Source organism: Pongo abelii, chromosome 3 (genome assembly GCF_028885655.2).
Source record: "Pongo abelii isolate AG06213 chromosome 3, NHGRI_mPonAbe1-v2.0_pri, whole genome shotgun sequence".
In the NCBI taxonomy this organism is placed as follows: domain Eukaryota; kingdom Metazoa; phylum Chordata; class Mammalia; order Primates; family Hominidae; genus Pongo; species Pongo abelii.
The window spans coordinates 112,219,950-112,240,082 of NC_071988.2; the positions used below are offsets into that span (position 1 = coordinate 112,219,950).

At 38.1% G+C, this 20,133-nt stretch overlaps 1 protein-coding gene across 20 annotated transcripts in view; it reads left to right on the forward strand.

The window, feature by feature from the left end:
* Positions 1-20,133, forward strand: part of CCSER1 (coiled-coil serine rich protein 1) — a 1,462,495-nt gene that overhangs the window by 651,771 nt on the left and 790,591 nt on the right. The window lies entirely within an intron of this gene.

The window sequence follows — 20,133 nt, forward strand, 5'->3', positions numbered from 1 at the left end:
CCTTTTTTTGTTGTTCCATTTGAATTTTAAACTAGCATTTTCTGGTTCTGTGAAGAATGTCAATGGTAGATTAATAGGAATAGCATTGAATCAGTAAATTGCTTTGGGCACTATGGCTATTTTAATGATATTAATTATTCCTGTCTATGAGCATGGAATGTTTTCCCATTTGTTTGTGTCATCTGTGATTTCTTTGAGAAGTGTTTTGTATTTCTCTTTGTAGAGTCTTTCACCTCCCTTGTTAGCTGTATTTCTAAGTATTTTTTTGTGTGTGTGGCAACTGTAAATTGGATTGCATTCCTGATTTGGCTCTCAGCTTGACTTTTGTTGGTGTATAGAAACGTTACTGATTTCTGGCTGGGTGCCATGGCTCACACCTGTAATCCCAGCACTTTGGGAGGCAGAAGGTGGGCTGATCACAAGGTCAGGAGTTCGAGACCAGCCTGGCCAACATGGTGAAACCCCGTCTCTACTAAAAATACAAATTAGCCAGGTGTGGTGGCGGGCACCTGTAATCCCAACTACTCGGGAGACTGAGGCAGAAGAATCGCTTGAAACCAGAAAGCAGAGGTTACAGTGAGCCAAGATAGCACCACTGCACTGCAGCATGGGCAACAAGGGCAAAACTCTGTCTCAAAAAAAGAAAAGAAAGAAATGTTAGTGATTTCTGCACATTGATTTTGCATCCTGAGTCTTTGCTGAAGTTGTTTATCAGCTTAAGGAGCTTTTGGGCTGAGATTATGGGGTTTTCTAGATATAGGATCATGTTTTCTGTAAGCAGGGATAGTTTGACATCCTATCTTCCTATTCAGATGTCCTTTATTTCTTTCTCTTACCTGATTTTCCTGGCCAGGACTTTCAATACTACATTGAATAGGAGTGGTGAGAGAAGGCATCCTTGTCTTTTGCTGGTTTTCAGGAGAATGCTTCCAGCTTTTGCCCATTCAGTGTAGTGTTGGCTGTGGGTTTGTCATAGATGACTCCTATTAATTTTAGGAATGTTCCTTCAATACCTAGTTTATCGAGAGTTTTTAACATGAAAGAGTGTTGAGTTTTATTGAATGGCTTTTCTGCATCTATTGAAATAATTATATAGGTTTTGTCTTTAGTTCTGTTTATGTGATGAATCACATTTATTTATTTGTGTATGTTGAACCAACCTTACATCTCATGGATAAAGCCTACTTGATTATAGTGGATAAGCATTTTGATGTGCTGCTGAATTTGTTTTGCCAGTATTTTGTTGAGAATTTGTGTATCAATGTTCATAAAAAATATTGGCCTGAAGTTTTTTGTTGTGTCTCTGCCAGGTTTTGGTGTCAGGATGATGCTGGCTTCATAGAATGAGTTAGGGAGGAGTCTCTCCTTCTCAGTTATTTGGAATAGTTTCAGGAAGAAACATACTGGCTCTTCTGCTACATATAGTGGAATTCAGCTGTGAATCCATCTGGTCCTGGGCTTTTATTGTTTTGAAGGCTATTTGCTATTGATTCAATTTGAGAGCTTATTATTGGTCTGTTCAGGGATACCATTTCTTCTGTGCTCAGTATTGGGAGGGTGTATGTGTCCAGGAATTTATTCATTTCTTCTAGATTTTCTAGTTTATGTTCATAGAGGTATTAATAATATTTTCTGATTTTTTTTTGTATTTCAGTGGGGTCAGTGGTAATACCTTCTTTGTTGTTTCTGTTTATTTGAATATTATCTCTTTTCTTCATTAGTCTAGCTAGTGGTATATCTACTGTGCTAAATTTTTCAAAAAAAAAAAAAAACAGCTCCTGGATTTGCGGATCTTTTGAAGGGTTTTTCTTGTCCCCATCTCCTTCAGCTTTGATTTTAGTTATTTCTTGTCTTCTGCTAGCTTTGTGATTTGTTTCCTCTTGATTTTCTAGTTCTTTTAGTTGTGATGTTAGGTTGTTAACTTGAGATTTCTCTAACTTTTTGATGTGGGCATTTAGTGCTATAATTTTCCCTCTTAACACTGCCTTATGTGTGTCCCAGGGATTCTGGTACATTGTATCTTTTTTCTCATTTATTTGAAAGAACTTTCTGATTTCTTCCTGAATTTTATTATTTACCAAAAAGTCATTCAGGAGCAAGTTTTTCAATTTTAATGTAATTATATGGTTTTGAGTTAATTTCTTAGTTTTGACTACTAATTTGATTGTACTATGGTTCAAGATATTGTTTTTTACGATTTCAGTTCTTGTGCATTTGCTGAGGAGTGTTTTACTACTACTGATTTCATTATCAATTTTAGAGTATGTGCCATGTGACAATGAAAAGCATGTATATTCTGTTCTTTTGGGGTGGAAAGTTCTGTAGATGTCTATTAGATCCATTTGATCCAGTGCTGAGTTTGTGTCTTGAAGATCTTTGCTTATTTTCTGTCTTGGTGATCTAATATTGTCAGTGGGATGTTAAAGTCTCCCATGATTATTATGTGAGAGTCGAAGTCTCTTTGAAGGTCTCCAAGAACTTGATTTATGAATCTGGGTACTCCTGTGTTGGGTGCATATATATTTAGGATAGTTAGATCTTATTGTTGTATTGAACCCTTTACCATTATGTATTGTCCTTGTCTTTATTTTTATATTTGTTGGTTTAAAGTCTGTTTTGGCTGAAACTAAGATTGCAACCCTACTTTTACCTGTTTTCCATTTGCTTGGTAGATTTTTCTGCATCCCTTTATTTTGAACCTATGTCATTGCATGTGAGATGGGTCTCTTGAAGACAGCATACCAATGGGTCTTCTGATTCCTTATCCAGCTTGCCACTCAGTGCCTTTTAATTGGGGAATTTAGCCCATTTACATTCAAGGTTAATGTGGATATTTGTGGATTTGATTCTGTTATGATGTTAACTGTTTATTTTGCTACTTGTTTATGTGGTTGCTTCATAGTGTCACTGATCTGTAATTTAGTTTGTTTTTGTAGTAGCTGCTAATGGTTTTTCCTTTCCGTATTTAGTGCTTCCTTCAGGAGCTCTTGTAAGGCAGGTCTGGTGGTAACAAATTCCCTCAGCATTTGCTTGTCTGAAAAAGATCTTATTTCTCCTCGTCTTATGAAGCTTAGTTTGATGAGGTATGAAATTCTGGGTTTGAATTCTTTTCTTTAAGAATACTGAATATAGGCCCCCAATGTCTTTTGGCTTGTAGGGTTTCTGCTGAGATGTCTGCTGTTAGCCTGATGGGGGGCTTCCCTTTGTAGATGACTTGGCCTTTCTCTCTAGCTCCCTTTAACATTTTGTTCTTTCATTTCAACCTTGGAGAATCTGATGATTATGTCTATTGGGGATGATCTTCTTTTAAAGTGTGTTATTGAGGTTCTCTGCATTTTATGAATTTGAATGTTGGCCTCTCTAGGTAGGTTGGTGAAGTTCTCATGGATAATACTCTGATACATGTTTTCCAAGTTGGCTCTATTCTCCTGATATCTTTCAGGGACACCAAAAAGTTGTGAGTTTGGTCTCTTTATATAATGCCATATTTCTCAGAGGTTTTGTTTGTTCATTTTCATTCTTTTTTCTCTATATTTGTCTGACTGCCTTATTTCAGAAAGCCAGTCCTCAATGTATGAGATTCTTTCCTTTTCTTGGTATATTCTGCTATTGATACTTGTGATTGCATTATGAAATTCCTGTAGTGTGTTTTTCAGGTCTATCATGTTGGTTACATTATTTTCTATACAGGCTATTTTGTCTGTCAGCACCTGCATTATTTATCAGGATTTTTAGCTTCCTTGTACTGGATTTTAATATACTCTTGTAGCTCAGTGATCTTCATTCATATCCATATTCTGAATTCTATTTCAGTCATTTCAGCCATCCCACCCTGGTTTAGAACCTTTGCTGGAGAGGTGATGCAATCATTTGGTGGAAAAAAAAGGACTTCTGGCTTTTTGGGTTGACACAGTTCTTGCACTGATTCTATTTCATCTTTGTGGGCTTATCTACCTTCAATGTTTGATACTGCTGACATTTGCATGGGTTTTTAAAAATTCTTTTATCCTATTTGATGGCCTTCAGGGTTTGATTTTGATATTATGTGGATTCAACTGACTGGCTTTATTTCTGGAAGATTTTAGGAGGTCAATGCTCATCTCCCAACTCCTGGACTATGTGCTGTCACTCTGGGGGCTTGTATTAAGCCCTGACTTTGTTCTCTCGGCTCCTTGATTTTAGGAACCCACTGCACTGAGGTGGGGGGAGGCAGTGGGCAGTGGCGGAAGGTGCTTTCAGACCACAGGTCACTACACTCTTGATGGGTGGTGCCAGCCAAAGCATTTTTTAGTGCAGTAACAGCAGGATCAGTCCTCATTCTCACATGCTAGCAGCAACAGTAGTGGCAGCTGCAGCAGAGTGCCAGCAGGTGCCATGGTTCCTGCCTCCCTTCAGGCATTCACCACAGTGGTGAAGGCAACACAGCTTGGCGGTGAGGGGAGTCTCTGTTGGCAACTGTGTGTATGGTCACACTGGAGGTGATGTTGGTTCAGGAGTGGGGTGCTGGTGGGCACAGGTCTGGGTGTCTTCTCTGTGTCCCAGAAGGTGGAGTGGTCACTCAGTACGAGGGAGGATCTGCTGTTCACTGTGCAGTATTAGCACAAGGGCAGGGTGCTGGCAGGGGAGAGGTTGGCTGGTTCTGTGCCTGCCAAGGCTCTGTCTGCAATGGCAGTTGGCGGAGGGTGGGGGACAGACAGTCTGTGAGGTAAGCAAAGCAAAATCCATTTGGGCAGACACACACCAGCCAAGTGATGTGGGACCCTGGGGAAGCTGCAGTATGCGGGACAGTGTGCAGGCTGGTGTGTGGCCATAGGCATTGTGCCACTGGAGCTCTCAGCAGCTCAGGCACAGTCCACCAGTGCAGAAGCTATGGGCTCCCAAGTAACCCGAGACTGCCCTGCAAGCAGTCATGGCCAGTCTGGGGCCCCAGGAGAGGCCAGAAGACTAAGGGAAGACTAAGGGGTGCTCAGGTCGCACAGGCCCCATATGATGGGCAAAACTGCCTGACAGAGTTCAGGTCCAGCAGTTCCCCATGACTAAAGTCTGCTGTGGGAGCAAGTCAAGCCAAGGGGGTGGCTGTCCCTGGCCGTATTTTGTTACACATGCTCCCACATAAAAGCCTCTGGACTCCACATCAGCTGGCTTGCTGTCCTTAACACTTCTTTAAGCATCTTTCCCTGCCAACACGAGTGTCTGTGGTGGTCAACGGGTCTCCTCCTGCCAGTGATTCAGAGGCCCATGGTGAAAGCAGATTGCCCCTTGCCAGTTCAACTGACCCATTCCCTGGGAGCCGTTGGGGGCCAGGAACAAATCCTGTTGCACGCTGGACCCGTGCAGAGTTCCCAGCTTTCTCCTGCTTCAGCCCAGCTTCTGTGTCTTCCTTCTGTCCACTCTTGGTGCCTTCCCTCTGAAGGCCTGTTAGGAGCACGCCAGTCATCTTGGTCCCTTGGTGGTGCTGTTTCCCATAATTTCTTACTTAATTTAGGAGGTTTAGGTAGATAAATAGATAAAATTTCCTTTATTCCTATGTAAAACACAAAAACCAGTAAGCATGCTTCATAACAGAAAGGAACTTTTAATATAATATTTTAAACCATTTTTTCTTTTCTTCTTCTTATCATTATTATTTTTTGTAGAGAAGAGGTCTTACCATGTTGCCCAGGCTGGTCTCATACTCTTGGGCTCAGGAAATCTTCCGCCTTGTCTTCCCAAAGTGTTGGGATTACACACATAAGCTCTGTGACTGGCTTTTTATTTTTTATTTTTTTCATGTGTAGTTTACATCGTGGGAGGAGACATGTAAACAATTTCTTACCTTGCTTAAGAAATACAGGTAGAATATGGCATTTCCTAGCTATCTCCTCTGGGAAACAAAAATGCTGGAATCCAGAGACTCTCACAACCTCTTAAATGCATTACTTTCTCCTAAAATTTCTTATCAAGCAATTCCAGTGAGACAGTGTAAATTATTGCTTTATCATTTGTTGACTGTTTCTGTTAAGAAGCTCATTGTTGATGAGTTTGTAAAGCGACTTATGTCTTAAATATAGTTCCAAATTGATTTTAATGAAACCCATGGGTTTTAGGAGATCAGAAGACTAATTTATGTTGTATAGTAACTCATTCTATGACCCTGAGAAATTTGGTTCTCATTCTTCTACATGCGAAGTACTGTCATTTTAAGATAGCTTTAGAAAAGTAAATACCAATGTTTATTTTTAAATTTTAAATTTTATGAAAGAATTGGATCAAACAAAAAAATAAGGAAAGACTTGAGTAGTGTTTTTATAAAGATAGGTTGAAATGCTCTGTTCACTTACTGTATAATCAGAAAAAAATCAGTAAGATGGGCTACATTACATTAGAAAAGTTGTACAACCTCCTTATTTTTTATTATTAGTTCAAAAAAATGAAACAAAGAGGACACTAACAAATTGGAAATGACAAGAACATAGTCTCATGGAACTTTTTTGACATCTTAACAAATTTATTATTGTAAGCTCATGTTTTTAACTTTTCCAAAAAATGTAGGACTTCAGTGAATTTTGTTGAGAGGTTAATGAACACTTTCTTGGTATTATGATATATGTTTTTCTTTTATTTCATCTTTGCTACAATTACTTTCTCTGCTTACTTTTTGTGTCTGAAACCCTACTTATTCTAGAAATGTAATATTTTTTCAATAACAAATTAAGAAAGATTGTGATAGTAAAATAGTTTTGTACAAAGGAGTGTTTTTTAAATGATAAAACCTCTGTACAAATGTAAGGTGGTATTATTATTGTTTGAAAGATTTATATCAGTAAGAATTTTTAAGATATTCTAAGAGTACCATTCATTGTTGAAAAGATTATGCTGATATCCAAACATTCTTCCTCAATTGCTTGAAAATCTTAGGAGATATACCACTGTATCAAGAGATAATGCTATTTCCTTATTTGACTAATGTGCTAAAAAAATACATTTCTAACATACTAGCTTTGAACAACTGTTTGCTCTTGACCATCCCATAAAAGAGAAATTATTAACAATTTCAATATGAAATTAATAAATGCAATTTACTTTGATCATGGATATATTTTAAAATTACATTATAGTTTGTGTTTCATTTGTAAACTTCATCAACATTTCATATAAATACCAGAGTAAATCAGAGTAAATACAATGTCTAAGAATCATTTGTTTAGTTTTATTTCAAAACTGTAAAAAAGGCTTAGAATATACAATCTATGCTATTGTTTGGTAATATATTTGTTAGTTATTTAGAATATATATATATATATATATATATATACATATACATATATATATATAGTTCTAGGCTGGGGGCGGTATCTCACGCCTGTAATCCCAGCACTTTGGGAGGCCAAGCGGGGTGGATCACAAGTTCATAGTTCGAGACCAGCCTGGCCAATATGGTGAAACCCTGCCTCTACTAAAAATACAAAAATTAGCCAGGCATGGTGGTGGGTGCCTGTAGTCCCAACTACTAGGGAAGCTGAGGCACGAGAATCGCTTGAACCCAGGAGACAGAGTTTGCAGTGAGACAAGATCATGCCATTCCACTCCAGCCTTGGCAACAGAGTGAGACTCCATCTCAAAAAAAAAATTAATTAATTACAAATATATAAATATATAATATATATAATATATATATTATATATTTATATATATATATAAAATTCTGTGGGCAAACTATGTGAATTTTACCTCTAGTAAATATAGTTGTATAATCAGTAAAGATATCATAAAAATATTATGCTTTTGAAATTTTTAAATAGTATTTCAATAGTATTCATTTAATAGCATTTAAATAGTACTCATTTAAAAATACACTTACTGTAAATCAATGGAATGTTAATCTCTTAAGTGAGCATATAAAGATAGATCTACAATGAATTTTTAGTTAATGTTTATAAAAAATTTTATAGCATCAAGTAGTAATTATTAATTCTGAAATTATATATAAAATATTTTTTAATTGTTTTGAGCTACCTAATAAAGAAACAAAATTGTGGTTTTCTTAACCTTGCTTTCAGTATTTGAGAAGCAGTGCCTCCGATGGACCTATTTGGATGAGTATATACCTCCATTGATTTATTTCACTAGCTACCCAGGTGTTGCAGACAGCATGCTACTTTGAAACTAAGTCAACATAAGAATTATATGAGGTCACTTATTTAGGTAGAGCAGAATATATTGTCAATGATTACGCATCGTTGTGTTTTCTAATCTCTGACCTCTGTCCTTGGCCATATTCCTTTTTTCTTTCTTCTTTTTTTTTTTCACTTGTTCATAAAATTCTGTCCTTGTTTGCCCTGATAAAGTTGTCTGTTTTCTTTGTTTTTTAATCTTTTGAACTTTTTGTTTATAAGAATAAGGAAACAGCTTATAAATCTTACAGTAAAGCCCTCCAGAGAGAAGACCAGCAGTCTACAAATACAAAGAAAGTCATGATGACTCAATGTCAAACTTGATGTGTTTGAGAAGCCAAAAATTATGTTCATAATTTTACTGGAGGAAATATTGGGAGGTTTGCGAGAATTAGAAATTATTATTTGTTTTTTATTTGCATTTTTTAATGTTTTTGTCTTTTGTAAAATTATACTTTAAGTTCTGGGGTACATGTGCAGAACGTGCAGTTTTCTTACACAGGTATACACGTGCTATGGTGGTTTGCTGCATCCAACAACCTGTCACGTACATTAGGTATTTCTCTAATGTTATTCCTCCCTTAGCCCCCCACCCCCTGACAGGCCCTGCTGTGTGATGTTCCCCTCCCTATGTCCATGTGTTCTCATTGTTAAACTCCCACTTATTAGTGAGAACATGCGGTGTTTGGTTTTCTGTCCTTGTGATAGTTTGCTGAGAATGATGGTTTCCAGCTTGTTCTATGTCCCTGCAAAGGACATGAACTCATCCTTTTTTATGGCTGCATAGTATTCCATGGTGTATATCTGCCACATTTTCTTTATCCAGTCTGTTATTGATGGACATTTGGGTTGGTTCCAAGTCTTCGCTATTGTGAATAGTGCTGCAATAAACATATGTGTGCATGTGTCTTTATACTAGAATGATTTATAATCCTTTGGGTATATATCTGGTAATGGGATTGCTGGGTCAAATGGTATTTCTAGTCCTAGATCCTTGAGGAATCACCACACTGTCTTCCACAATGGTTGAACTAATTTACACTCCCACCAACAGTGTAAAAGTTTTCCTATTTCTCCACATCCTCTCCAGCATCTGTTGTTTTCTCACTTTTTAATGATCACTATTCTAACTGGCGTGAGATGGTATCTCACTGTGGTTTTGATTTGCATTTCTCTAATGACCAGTGATGATGATTATTTTTTCTTATGTCTGTTGGCTGCATAAATGTCTTCTTTTGAGAAGTGTCTGTTCATATCCTTTGCCCACTTTTCGATGGGGTTGTTTGTTTTTTTCTTGTAAATTTGTTTAAGTTCTTTGTAGACTCTGGTTATTAGTCCTTTGTCGGATGGATAGATTGCAAAAATTTTCTCCCATTCTGTAGGTTGCCTAGGCGTTCACTCTGATGATAGCTTCTTTTGCTGTGCAGAAGCTCTTTAGTTTAATTAGATCCCATTTGTCAGTTTTGGCTTTTTTTGCTATTGCTTTTGGTGTTTTAGACATGAAGTCTTCGTCCATGCCTATGTCCTGAATGGTATTGCCCAAATTTTCTTCTAGAATTTTTATGGTCCTAGGTCTTACATTTAAGTCTTTGATCCATCTTGAGTTTATTTTTGTATAAGGTGCAAGGAAGGGGTCTCGTTTTCTGCATACATCTAGCCAGTTTTCCCAACAATATTTATTAAATAGGGAGTATTTTCCCCATTGCTTGTTTGTGTCAGGTTTGTCAAAGATCAGATGGTTGTAGATGTGTGGTGTTATTTCTGAGGCCTCTGTTCTGTTCCATTGGTCTATGTATCTGTTTTGGTACCAGTACCATGCTGTTTTGGTTACTGTAGCATTTCAGCATAATATTATTGTTCAAAATGATTTACGGATTCTACTTGCTTTTAGTTTTTGACATTTGATTTCTATTTAGTTAATAGTCTTAAACAATGAGATAATTCCAAATACAGGCAAAATGCATTATAAAATGTATAAGACTGGAGTCAGTAAACTGAACCTGGGACAAACTACCCAAATTTCTGAGTATGTGGCTCTAACTTTCCGAATTTATAAAATAGAAGTACAGGAATGAAATCACTTGTAGGTAATTTTTTATCTGTATTTCAGATTCTTTAGTAGGTTATATCATAAGAATATAAATATTGCTGATATACTTGAAATGAGCTGTTTGAAAATCTTTGCAAATATAATTTAAATCACAAAAATCAAAAATTAAATAACAAAATATTTATTGTTAAAAATTTACTGTATGCATTTTTACACAACTATAATGACATAATTTACACTAATCCCAACTATAATAATTTAGAGTTTGTCTGTATCTTTAGATGATCTTGTAACAAGTTATTTCAAAATTTAGTGGCTTAAAACTATAATTTTATTTAGTTCACCATTTTCTATGTCAAGAAATTGGGAAGATTCAACTGGGCAATTCTAGCCTTGTGTTTCTCAGGCAGTTAGAGTAAGATGTTAGCTGGGATTTTAGTCACCTGAAGAATCCACCAGCCTAGATGTCCAAGGTAGCTCATACTCACAGCGTTCAACACCCAGCATTCAACACCAGTTGATGCTGGGTGTCCTTTGGGAGCTCAGTGAAGCTGTCAATGGAAGCGCCATGTGGTTTCTGCTTCTCAGCATGGCTACTGGGTTCTTTCTGCAAAGGAGTAACCTCAGAAGGAGCATTATAACTGACCATGATGTAAGGCCTTTCCTGATCTAATTCTGAAAGTTATGCAGAGTCATCATATTCTATTAATCATGCAAGTCAGTAAGACTAGCCAAGATGCAAGGACGGGAACATTAGACTCCACTTTTCAATAGGAATACTAGCAAAGGGTTTATAGCTGTCTTTAATCTACCACACTGAGTTCCATATTTATGAATAATTATTGAATTAAGAAATAATAGAATTGAATTTTAGTCTAAAAATTAATTACACTTGAATGAGAAAGAGAATGTCATAATTATTAAATTATATTTTTCCTATCAATGAATAATATGCATTTCTACAAGCACAAGGTCAAATTGGTTACATTAGCCTACAGATTAATGGAATAACTTTATTTTGAATACCAAGAATATTAAAATCCTGTTCATTCTACACATCAATATGATTTCTAACTCAATAGATCATCCTTACAAATATGTTCTAGAATTTTGCAAATACAATGAGAATTTTGATGGGTTATTGCTATCAACCCTCATTTGAAGCAAGTGTTGTTTAAAAGCTTTCATTTTGCCTGCTAGATAGATATTTTAGGTTGGTGCAGAAGTAATTGCGGTTTTTGTCATAAAAGTAATGGCAAAAGCCTAAATTACTTTTGCACCAATCTAATATTTATGTGAATGTTGCCACTGTATATATACAACTAAAGACAAAATGCTGGGTAGCAAAAATTCATGTGCAAAGCCATTCATAGAGAAGACTTTTATAAATTGTCTTCTGATGGCATATAATAAATATTTTATATGTGTTATTCCATAAATGAATGTAAATGATATATTAGCATCTATCTGGTTTAATGCGGTGAGACTGTGAACTCCTTCAAAAATTTTCCCAGGAATAAAATCTGAAAATTTTTAAAATGAGCATAGTTTTGGAAAACTGAGTTTCTTTGCAGTTCCTAGTAGTCACAATATAGGGAAATGTTCTATTTTAAACTATTTAATTAACAAAATGTTAATTAATACAAAAATACTGTTGTTAATTGTTCAACAAAAACAATTCTAGTAGATAACAGGCCAAATCTCAGATCCCATCTCAATAAAGGACTCACTGACCAGCTTCCAGGAGTGTGGCTAGCCCACTACAGCATTAGCTTTTTCAAGGGTCAGCCTCAGCTCTCCAGATGAAGTTCAAGCTTATCACTGGGTGATCTGAAGCAAAGGCTGAGATCTAGCTATTCATGAGGCACTCCCCAACCAGTGACTGAACAAGGGAGTGGTACAAGAGCCAACCCACTTTCGCTCAACATGGGGATTTCTGTAACAGGAAATCTTAGTTATGAGCCCCTCATTTGGCTGATAGAGAATTTGTTAGTAGGAATCAAGGTTTGACTGTCCCCTACTCAATCCTGAATCCTCTTCCAGGTAGCACAGAACTACCTGGCTAGTTACTTGTAGCATCCAGGATTTGATCCTGTATCTCTCTGATTGTAAGAAACATGATTATTATCTTACCTGCATCCTACTATGCTAATATTAATATTTCCTTTGCAATATAGAGCAGGTAAAACCTTTTACCATTAACAGTAATATTTAGAGTCTAGGAGTATAATTATTAAAAATGAGTATAATCCCTGTCCATAATACCTATGATTTGGGGAAGAAATTGGACTACTGTAAAAGAGGTGGAACAGAAAGAGTTAATAAGCATCTTCCTCCTAGTCAAGCTGGTTGTCAGCAAATGAAAAGAGATATTAATAAATTACAACTAAGCCAGGTGTGGTGGCTTACACTTGTAGTCCTACCTCTTCAAGGGGCCAAGGTAGGAAGTTCGAGGCCAGCATGGACAACATAAAGCAACCCCATCTCGACAAAATATTTTAAAAGTTTCTGGGTAAAATAATGACCATGGTGAAAATCAAATCAAGAACTCAGTCTCATTTACATTAGCAAAAAAAAAAAAAAAACTTACGAATATACTTAACCAAGGAGATGAAAGAGCTCTGTAAGAACTATAAAACACTGATGAAAAAAATCATATATGACAGAAAAAATGGAAATACATCCTGTGCTTAAGCTCATGGACTGTTAGAATCAAAATTGTGAAAATGACCATACTGTCCAAAGCAACCCAAAGATTCAATGCAATTCCTATAAAAATACCCCAACATCATTTTTTGCAGAATTAGGAAAAAAACAATTTTAAAACTTATGTGGAACCAAAAAAGAGTGCTAATAGCCAAAGTAATCCTAAGCAAAAAGAATAAATCTGGAGGCATCATATTACTTCAAATTTTACTACAAGGCTATAGTAACCAAAACAACATAGTACCTGTATAAAAGTAGATATATAGACCATTGGAACAGAATAGAGAACCCAGAAATAAAACCAAATGCAACAGCCAGCTGATCTTTGACAAAACCAACAAAAACATACACTGAGCAAAGAACACCCTATTCAATAAATGATGCTGGAAAAATTGGATAGCCAGATGTAGAAGAATGAAACTGGATCCCTATTCTCACCATGTACAAAAATTAACCGAAGATGGATTAAAGACTTAAATCTAAGCCCTAAAACCATAAAAATTATATTAGAAAACCTAAGAGAAACTATTCTGGACATTGGCTTAGGCAAAGAATTTATGACTGTGACCCCAAAAACAAATGTAACAAAAAGGAAAATAAATAAATGAGACCTAATTAAACTTAAAAGCTTCTATACAAACAAAAGAAATAATCAACAGAGTAAACAGACAACTTATAGAATGAGAGAAAGTATTTGCCACCTGTACATCGACAAAGAACTAATATCCAGAATCTACAAGCAACTCAAATCAGCAAGAAAAAAAATAAATAATCTCATTAAAAAGTGGGTAAATGACATAAGCAGACATTCCTCAAAATAAGATATACAAATGACCAACAAACCATATGAAAAAATGCTCAGCATCACTAACCACCAGGGAAATGTCCATTAAAACCACAATGAGATGTCACTTTATCCAGAATAACCATTATTAAAAAAATCAAAAGACAATAGATGTTACCATGGATGTGGTAAATAGTGAAAATTCAATACTTATGCATTGCTGATGAGACTATAAATTAATACAACCTCTATGGAAAATATTATGGAGATTTCTCAAAGAACTAAAAGTACATCTATTATTAAATTCAGCAATCTCACTACTGGGTATCTACCCAAAGGAAAATAAATCATTATATCAAAAAGACATCTGCATGCATATGTTTATCACAACACAATTCACAATTACAAAGATATGGAATCAATTTAAGTGCCCATCAACTGATAAATGTATAAAGAAAACATCGTATTATAAGTCAGGCGTGGTGGCTGATGCCCGTAATCCCAACATTTTGGGATGCTGGGGTAGGAGGATCACTTGAGCCCAGGAGTTTAAGACCAGTCTAAGCAACAAAGCGACACCCCATTTCCACACACACACACAATTAGCCAGGCATGGTAGCATATGCCTGTAGTCCTAGCTACTCAAGAGGCTGAGGCAGGAGGATCTTTTAAGCATAGGAGGTTGAGGTTACAGTAAGCTGATCATACTACTGTACTCCAGCCTTGGTGAAGAGCAAGATCACATATATATATATATACACACACACACACACACACACATACACTCACACACACATGTGCACACACACAGCACACACTGTGGAATACTATTTAGCCATAAAAATAACAAACTAATGAAAGTATTTTGCAGCAACTTGGAAGTAATTCAGGAATGGGAAACTAAATACCCCATGTTCTCATTTATAAGTGGGAGCTAAGCTGTGGGTATGCAAAGCCAGAGTGATGTAATAGACACTGGAGACTTAGAAGTAGGGAAGTGTGAAGGGAGTGAGGGATGAAAAATTACCTATTGGGTACAATGTACACTATTTAGGTGATAAGTACACTAAAATCCTAGACTTCACCACTATACAATTCATCCATGTAACCAAAAACCACTTGTACCCCTAAAGCTATTGAAATAATAATAACAAACCAATAAAAATAAAATTTAAAAAAAAAAAAGGTAAAAAAAAAAGTAAGTTGGATATGGTAGTGCATGCCTGCAGTCCTAGCTACTTGGGAGGCCGAGGCAGGAAGATTACTTGAGCCCAAGACTTTGAGGTTACACTGAGCCTTGATTGAGCCATGGCACTCCAGACTACTCGACAGAGTGATACCCTGTCTCTAAATAAATAAATAAGAACTATACATTCTTTGTAGCTAAGTATGGAAGAAGTAGAAATTCTACCATGAGAACTAGAATAAACAGGTATTAATAAACAGGTATTATGTTTTCTCTAATCTTTTAGATGTTTTTTGTTGTTGTTGTTCCTTGTCAGCTCAGATAAGGGTGCCAGATTTCAGAGAAAATGGGTATACTGCTGTTTATACTGCTTATTTGGTAATTGTATTGGAAAAAAACATGAATTTGAGCATCTTCTTTTTTTCAAATAGAGATGGTGTTTCACTGTGTTACCCAAGCTAGTCTTGAAGTCCTGGGCTCAAGCGATCCTCCTTCCTTGGCCTCCCAAACTCCTGGGATTACAAGTGAGAGCCACCATGGCCAGCCAAATTTGATCATCTTGTATGTGTCAGTTATTATGTTTGGTGCTAGTAATATGGTAATGAAATAGAAACTATATGCTCAAATAGGGAATAAAACTAGTTCAGTGAGGCCAGGAATGGTGGCTCATGCCTGTAATCCCAGCAATTTGGGAGGCCAAGGTGGGTGGATCACCTGAAGTCTGGAGTTTGAGACCAGCCTGACCAACGTGGTGAAACCCCATCTCTGCTAAAAATACAAAAAATGAGCCAGGTGTGGTGGCACATGCCTGTAATCCCAGCTACTCGGGAGGCTGAGGCAGGAGAATTGCTTGAACCTGGGAGGCAGAGGTTGCGGTGAGCTGAGATTGTGCCATTGCACTCCAGCCTGGGCAACAGGAGCGAAACTGTCTCAACAACAACAACTACAACAAAAACTAGTTCAGTGAGGTTGGGGAACAAGCAAACAACACTTTAAGTATTGCATGAAATGATGTATGGTATGGATGCTATGGAGCATTCCCAAAGGGATGTGTCACTCGGCCAAAAAGGAAAATCTTTCTAGTGAAATGAAGAGTAATTTTTTTTTTTTTTTTTTTTGAGACAGAGTCTCACTCTGTCGCCCAGGCCGGAGTGCAGTGGTGGCATCTCGGCTCACTGCAAGCTCCACCTCCCGGGTTCACGCCATTCTCCTGTCTCAGCCTCCTGAGTAGCCGGGACTACAGGCACCCACCACCGTGCCCAGCTAATTTTTTGTATTTTTACTAGAGATGGGGTTTCACCGTGTTAGCCAGGATGGTCTCGATCTCCTGTCTCCTGATGTTGTGATCTGCCCACCTCGGCCTTCCAAAGTGCTGGGATTACAGGCGTGAGCCACTGAGCCCAGCAAGAGTGATTCTTGAGATGTGTCTTGGAGCATGAGGTATTATGAGGGAGAGAAGGATACAATGGGTAGAAGGCAGTAAAATCCAGAAATTTGCATGTGTGAAGTGAGGAGATGTGAAACAACATTGCGTTTCAGTGCTGTAGGAATGAACAAAGTGAGGAGGTTGAAATTCAAAAACTTTGCAGCTCCAGAAATAAGCAAGTAACAGATAATGAAGGGTACAATACACTATGCTGAAAAGTTTTGATTTTCTTCCTGAAGGAGGTGATGATTAGCAGTTAAATTAGGAAGTGACAAAATTAATTCCTGCTTAGAAAAATCTCTCTGGCAAATAGGGAAAGTGATAGAGATAAAGGAAAAATCACTTTAGAGACAATTACCGAAATTTAGGTAAGAAGCAACAAGTACTTAGACTGTCAATGTGGAATAGAGAGGAGTAAGTCCAAGAACTAGTGAAGAAGTAGAGATTAAATTTGGTTCCAGATTTGGTTCAAAGTGAGTAGCAGCTAAATGTATATGATGGCTTCCTGACTATTAATTTAGGAAATATATAATGGGGAAATCAGCAGAAGTGAAGTCTTAAGGTGGCGGAAGAGGATGTTGAATTGGAGTGTCTGTGGAACAATATTGAGTACATGTTTAGTGAGTAGTTGTACTTAAGAGCTGGAGCTTGGAATACAGATAATTCTGGATTAGCTAGTTGTATCTTATAGTTACCAGCTGTATTAGTCAGGGTTCTTTAGAATGACAGAACTAATGGAATATACATATATACATACTTAATAAACTCACATATATATAAGTATATATATATATACACATACATATATATGAGTTTATTAAGTATTATGTAATCACATGATTACAAGGTCCACAATAGGCCATCTGCAGGCTGAGAAGCAAGGAGAGCCAGTCCGAATTCCAGAACTGAAGAATTTGGAGTCCAATGTTCAAGGGCAGGAAGCATCCAGCACAGGAGAAATATGTAGGCTGGGAGGCTAGGCCACTCTCGCTTTTCACATTTTTCTGCCTGCTTATATTCTAGCCATGCTGGCAGCTGATTAGATTGTGCCCACCCAGATTAAGGGTGGGTTTGCCTTTCCCAGCTCACTGACTCAAATGTTAATCTCCATTGGCAACAGCCTCACAGACACACCCTGGATCAATACCCTGTATCCTTCAATCCAATCAATTTGATACTCAGTATTAACCATCACACCAGCACAGAGTAGTAGAGGCCATGGATGTGGATATATCGTGTACATTGAGGTCGTGGTTTGGTATACATGCAGAGTGAGAAGATTAAATGCCCAAAGATTGAGCTCTAGTGAAAGGCACAGTTGTTACAGGGACATCACTAAAGATGAGCACTGTAACATGGATATTGGGTTGAGAATTAATATTTAACTGTAGCCAGGGACCAAATGGTAGATATAGTAGCTATACTAGTCAATTTTCACACCACTATAAAGAACAACCTGAGACTGGGTAATATATAAAACAAAGAGATTTAATTGACTCAGAATTCTGTGTGCTGGGGAGGCCTAAGGAAACTTAAAATCATGGTGGAAGGCTGAGGGGAAGCAAGGTACTTCTTCACAAAGCAGCAGGAGAGAGAGAGAGCTTAGGAGAAACTGCCACTTTTAAGCCATCAGATCTCATGAGAACTCCCTCACTATCACCAGAACAGCATAGGGGAAACCACCTCCATGATCCAATCACCTCCCACCAGGTCTCTCCTGTGACACATGGGAATTACAATTTAAGATGAGATTTGGGTGGGATCACAGAGACAAACCATTTCATTCTGTCCCTGGCCCCTCCCAAATCTCACATTCTTGTCACATTTGAAAACCAATCTTGCCTTCGCAACAGTCCCCCAAAGTCTAACTCATTACAGCATTAACTCAAAAGTCCAAGTCCAAAGTCTCATCTGAGACAAGGCAAATCTCTTTCATCTATGAGCCTGTAAAATCAAAAGCAAGTTACTTACTTCCAAGCTACAATGGAGGTACAGGCAATGGGTAAATGTTCTTATTCCAAATGAAAGGAATTGGCCAGAACAAAAGGGCCACAGGCCTCATGCAATTCTGAAACCTGGTGGGCCACTTATTAAATCTTAAAGCTCCAAAATCTCCTTTGACTCTGTGTCTTACATCCAGGGAATGCGGATGCAAGGGATGGACTCCCATGGCCTTGGGCAGCTCCACCTTGTGTCTCTGTGGGGTATATCCCCTGCGGCTCATTTCACAGCCTGGTGGTGAGTGCCTGATATAGTTTGGCTGTGTCCCCACCCAAATCTCAACTTGAATTGTATCTCCCAGAATTCCCACACGTTGTGGGAGGAACCCCGGGGGAGGTAATCGAATCATGGGGGCTGTTCTTTCCTATGCTATTCTCATGATTGTGAATAAGTCTCACAGATCTGATGGGTTTATCAGGGGTTTCCACTTTTGCTTCTTCCTCATTTTCTCTTACCACTGCCATGTAAGTAGTACCTTTCGCCTCCTGCCATGATTCTGAGGTCTCCCCATCCATGTGAAACTATAAGTCCAATTAAACCTCTTTTTCTTCCCATTCTCAGGTATGTCTTTATCAGCAGCATGAAAATGGACTAATACAGTGCCTGTGGCTTTTCCAGGCACATGGTGCAAGCTGTTGGTAGATCTATGATTCTGGGGTCTGGAGGACAGTGACCCTCTTCTCACAGTTCCCCTAAGCAGTACCCCAGTGGGGATTCTGTGTGGGTGGCTCCAACCCCACATGTCCCTTCTGCACTGCCCTAGCAGAGGTTCTCCATAAGGGCTCTACCCCTGCAGCAGACTTCTGCCTGGACATCCAAGCATTTCCATACATTCTCTGAAATCTAGGCAGAGGTTCCCAAACCTCAACTCTTATCTTCTGTGTGCCCGCAGGCCCAACACCACATGTAAGCCACCAATGCTTGGGGTTTGTACCCTCTGAAGAAAGACCTGGGCTGTACATTGGCCCCTATTAGCCACGGCTGGAGCTAGAGCAGCTGGGATGCAGGCTGCCATGGCCCAAGGCTACACAGAGCAGCAGGGCCCTGGACACAGCCCACAAAACCATTTTTCTCTCCTAAGCGTCCTGGCCTGTAATGGGAGAGGCTGCTGCCCTTGTTGGGAGAGGCTCCTGTACGGTGATGGGAGAGGCTGCGGTGAAGATCTCTGAAATGACCTGGAGACATTTTCCCCATTGTCTTGGCTATAACATTTGGCTCTTCATTACTTATGCAATTTTCTGCAGTCATCTTGAATTTTTCCCCAGAAAATGGATTTTTCTTTTCTACCTCATGGTTAGGCTGCAAATTTTTCAAACTTTTATGCTCTGCTTCTCTTTTAAATAAAAGTGCCTGTTTCCAATAATCTGTTTTTGAATACATATGACTGAATGCATTTGGAATCAGCCAGGTCACCTCTTGAATGCTTTGCTGCTTCAAAATGTCTTCCACCAGGTACCTTAAATTGTGTCTCTCTAGTTCAAAGTTTCACAGATCTCTACGGCAGTGGCAAAATGCCACCAGGCTCTTTGCTAAAGCATAGCAATAGTGACATTTACTCCAGTTCCCAAGAAGTTCCTTATCTTCATTTGAGACTACCTCAGCCTGGACTTTGTTGACCAAATCACCATAGCATTTTAATCAAAACCATTTTAGTTTCTAGGAAGCTCCAAACTTTTTCACATCTTCCTGTCTTCTGAGCCCTCCAAACTGTTCCAACCTCTGCCCATTACCCAGTTTCAAAGGTGCTTCCACATTTTCAGTTTATCTTCATAGCAGTGCCCCACTCCAATCACCAATTTTCTGTATTAGTCCATTTTCACATTGCAA